Raw genomic sequence first — 4,663 nt, 5'->3', positions numbered from 1 at the left:
GTTTTCTTTGGAAGACAAATTGCCTTGGGCTGAATCTGGAACGGTGCCCAAATCCAACTTCGTGTTCACTTCCTGATCAATGGCAGCAGAATATCTAGACCAGCTAACATGAACATTAGCATCTGTGTCCATAGAGAGGAGGTATACAATAATACTGGGTGGGTGGACATCACTCAAATAATTCTGCAGACCACTCAAATACGACAATAAACTGTTCTTTATTTAAAGAGCGCTGAAAGATGCATGAGGGCATCTTTCCGGGCTCTGAAAGAAGCGCTGGTGCCGTTCCTGCAGCCCCGGCGGCTCTCCGCCCTACTTACCTGGGCCGGGCTAGCGGGGGGCTCTCCGCCCTACTTACCTGGGCCGGGCTAGCGGGGGGCTCTCCGCCCTACTTACCTGGGCCGGGCTAGCGGGGGGCTCTCCGCCCTACTGACCTGGGCCGGGCTAGCGGGGGGCTCTCCGCCCTACTTACCTGGGCCGGGCTAGCGGGGGGCTCTCCGCCCTACTTACCTGGGCCGGGCTAGCGGGGGGCTCTCCGCCCTACTTACCTGGGCCGGGCTAGCGGGGGGCTCTCCGCCCTACTTACCTGGGCCGGCAGGGGGTCCGTCCCGCTCCCATTTGGGGCGGCCAGCGCTCTCGCCGCTCCCGCAGCCCCGGCGCTCCTACTTACCTGTGCCGGGGCCGGCAGGGGCTGCGTCCTGGGAGCCCCGGCGGCTCTCCATCCTACTTACCTGTGCCGGGCTAGGGCTGGGCTCTGTGCCACTCCCATTTGGGCGGCCAGCGCTCTCGCCCTTCCCGCAGCCCCGGCGGCTCTCCATCCTACTTACCTGTGCCGGGGCCAGGCCAGTCTCCGCAGCCCTCCAGTTTTGGAGGGGCCGGCGCGGGTACCCGATAGCGACAAGGGGCGCACCGCTCCCACCTCCCTCCCCAGCAGCCCCCCATCCCGGGGCCCCACAGCAGGGGCAGTCCCGGGGCTCCGGCGCTCAGCTCCGCGCTTCTCCCCGCCGCCGCTCTCCCCGCCCCGCTCCGACACTGCCGCGGAGCTCAAATGCACCAGCAGCTCCACACCTGCCCTTATATAGCCAGCACCAGCCCCGCTCCCGCAGCACCAGCCAATGGGAGTGCAGTGACATCACAATGGGGGCGGAGCAAGGAGCGGTGCCCATTGTGACGGAGGCGGGGCCAGAACGCCAACGAGCGATTTGATTGGTCGAGAGGCAGAGGGCTCTGTGATGATCGAGACTGGGCGGGGCCGGAGGGGGGAATTTTGATGTGTAGAGTTTTCCTTAAAATAATAGAGAAAATATATGCTTGGTTATACATAGAAAATGAAAACTATTAAAATAGTTAAGATAAAGAGAGAAGAAATTGTTATTATTTTTAATTTTCTTTTCATTAAATTGTATTAAAAAGATAAAATGCATAAGAACATGCAAATAATAAGCACAGATAGAGGTCTACGCCACTCAGTCACCTCATTATTTCATTTTGAAGTTAATGTGAATTAACTGTCTATATTTGGTTTGGGGACTTGAGCTCCAGCTCTGGCTCCTTTTTTCAATTCCAATTTCCACGGTACTTAGAAAAAACACACATTATCCTGTCTTCTGCTGCAGAAACTGCTCAGCTCAGCATGAGGATCTAGCATGTACTGGCAGCTGACATCTCATGAGGACTCATCTGTGGGGCTCCCTTGGTCCTTAACTTTTGGGAGGGCAGGAGGTTCTCCGTCCTCCTCTCTTTTGGGGAGGCTGGTGGGTTCTCAATTCTCATCTCTCCTTTGTGGTTGCCAGGAGATCTCCATCCTCCTCTCCCCTACAGCAAGGGCTTAGGGGTCTCCATGCTCCTTTCCCCTGTGGGGCTCAGGGGACCTCTGTCCTCTCTCCCTGTTTGGGTGGCCAGGGCTTCTCTGTCCTCCTCTCCTGTGGGGAGAACTGGGACTTTGTGACTTTGTATTTTCAACACAAGGGACTCCTTGGGAGAGCAAATACCAGCAAAGCATTTGATGTGTTGTCAAGTTTGATTTCAGCCAATTTTATTTGATCTGCTCCCCAGGGGTAGCTCAAGGGGTCTCCATCCCTCTCGCCCCAGGGGATGCTTGGGAGGGGCTCTGGCTGGGCATCCCTGTCCCTGTGTCTCCACAGCATGATCCCAAGGTTCTCCACTCTCCTCACCTTTGCCAGGCCGAGGGTGGTCTCTGTCCCACTCCTGTTTAGGGACAGAGCACAGCACATCCCTTCCAGAACGCCTTTTCTTGTCCGCCAGCTTTTCCTTCTCCAGTTGCATGGAGTCTGTTGCTGTGCAACACTTCCCTCCTGCCAGCCCCTGGGCAATTCATGCTTCTTGAGCATCTTCACTTCTCCTCTTGCTCTGAGGGCTTTTCTGCATTATTTGGGAGGCTTTTCTGGATTATTTGGGAGGCTCTTCTGTCTTTATCATTTTGAGAGGGAGTTTGCCATTCCCTCTTCTCTCCTCTTAACCCCCTCACACACAAATCCTGTGAAGAAGCTGGTCATGTCTGTCACCTTACATTGTGCAGGTACCAAACTGAAATCAGGCAAGTTAAACAGTTCAGCAGCCTACTGAGATGTCTGAGAGCTTTCTTTCTGGAGCACCCTCTGCAGTCTAGGATGGGATATCACCAGCCAAGGTGGTACAACAGCTCGAGGTGATGACAAGCAGACAAGCATCCTCTGCACAGAATGTCCCTGCTAAGAAAGGAACAGATGAGATAAACGAAAACTACTGATTTAAATAAATAAATTTTAAAAAAACCAAAAAAAACAATTGGAAGGGACAGTATTCTTGACATGCCCTGCTAAAAGAATTTTTTAACTCTTCAAGGTGCTTGCAAGTCAAAACAACCCAAACCAGTTACTTCTCATTGATGCTACTTAGTTCATTCATCTTCTCATTCATCTTAGTTCATTCATCATTTGTTCATGCTACTTAGATCCTCCTAATGAATAAACACGGCAATACAGGCAGCACATGTCATGCTGCTTTCTTGCTATTCCTGTTCTTTAGGTGAAGAGTTATTGTCAAAAAAACCCCACAAGCTCCCAAATATCATTTTACAGAACTGATAAGAGGCACAACCTCTTCTCTCCCCACCCATCGACCACATCAAATTCATTGGGACAGCTCAAGCTTTCAGTCTCTGATTAAACAGGAGTTACCTGATTGCTGTCATTGAACATGAGCTGGCTAATAATCCAGCAGCGTGAACACCTCCTTTGTCTGTTTGGGGTTGGTTTTGGGTTGGATGGATGGTTTCTAAAGCATCCATACCCTGAAACACTGCCTTCCATCCATCCTCCACAGCACAAGCCCCAGCCCCTGTGCAGGGCTGTTCTGACACACTTGGTGTTTTGCAAACACAGACCCAGCCATGGGAAAAGTGCCTCAGTTTCCTCGACTGATGCATTTGCTTACATCCACTTGAATCAGAGCTCCCTGCAGAAACTGGCAGAGCCAGCTGTGCTGCTGGTGGATGAGTGAGCTGGAAGGTTACTGATCTGCCTGGGCTGGGACTGAGCTAGCCATGCTCAGGCACTTGTTACACCCTTCTCATCCCTCCTGAGCATTTCCTGGCTGCACCTTCAGGGCCTCAGCATGGAAAAAGCAGTTCGCTGGGGAATCCTTTGCCTACACTGCGGCTGCACTCCTCCCTGCTGGTGAAAAAGGTGAATTAACCCCTCTGATATGTCTGCCTTAGCTTTAGGAAGCAATAGAGCTCTGGGCATGCATGGATATTCTACTGCATTATCTACAACAGAAATACACACCAAAGCAAAATGGGAAATAAATCTCCCCCAGCCCAACTGCACAACGCCACTAGAAATCGTTATATATTTCAAAGGAGATGTGCCCTGCTCCAGAACTTTCCAAAACTGCTTTCAATGATCTCTACAGCATCAGTATGGTCACCTCAGTGTTCTGCTGGAAGAATTGGACTGAAATTAAAAGGTTCCCTGATGTCATGGGTTTTCGACCGGACATTGCCAGGAGGACGCATGAAAAGAGAGCAACCAGGCTCCAAGCTTAAAGTTGCAAAAACTGTTTAATTACCTAACAGTGTTGGAGGATAAATGCAGGCAAAAATCTACTTTTCATACAGTTTTGGTTCACTCCTCCCTCCGTCTTAGGAACCTATAGTATTCCCCACCTTTCCTCCTTTACAGTCAACAAGCCAGGTGGGGGGAGGGGCAGGGTGTGGGGTCTCTTTTCAGTCCACAGAGCAGATTCTCAAATTTACTCATCACCACAATTCCTCTACTACAAATACTCTTTAGCTCTACTTGTTTCTCTCCAGAAAGGTTTTTTCTGCTCTCACCCTCACCCTCTTAAGAAGCAGTCTCTGCACTCACCCCCCCACTTCCCTCTTTCCAAACCAGCAACACAGACAGGGGGCAGTTTGAGGGGTTCTCTGGTCAGTCCAATCAGGACAAAGAGGTTCTCTACTTAGCCAGGGGTCCTTCCCACGAGAGACAGTCCTCTGGGAACTTCTTTGGCGTGGGTCCAATCTCACTAGCAACAAACATCCCACCCGAATTCTGCTGCAACATGAGTCTTTTTGTCCATAACGTGCTGTACAGACTCTCCTGAGCTGAGGCCAGGCTGCTTTCATACCAGGAGCAAGGCCTTTCTCTCCTTTGCAAGG

The 4,663-nt window shown here is 51.5% G+C and overlaps 1 long non-coding RNA gene across 1 annotated transcript; it reads right to left on the bottom strand.

The window, feature by feature from the left end:
• Window positions 1-202: 202 nt before the first annotated feature.
• Window positions 203-1,020, bottom strand: LOC146443859 (uncharacterized). Its single transcript, XR_014856110.1, has 2 exons — window positions 732-1,020; window positions 203-586 (listed from the first exon to the last, which is right to left on the bottom strand). It is a non-coding gene; the product is annotated as an uncharacterized LOC146443859 (long non-coding RNA).
• Between the last annotated feature and the right edge of the window lie 3,643 nt (window positions 1,021-4,663).

Source organism: Lichenostomus cassidix, chromosome 1Aa (assembly GCF_008360975.1).
Source record: "Lichenostomus cassidix isolate B80296 chromosome 1Aa, HeHo_3.0, whole genome shotgun sequence".
NCBI classification, from domain to species: Eukaryota; Metazoa; Chordata; class Aves; order Passeriformes; family Meliphagidae; genus Lichenostomus; species Lichenostomus cassidix.
Note: the sequence above shows the minus strand (reverse complement) of the source record. Positions and strands in the feature narration are given on the sequence as shown.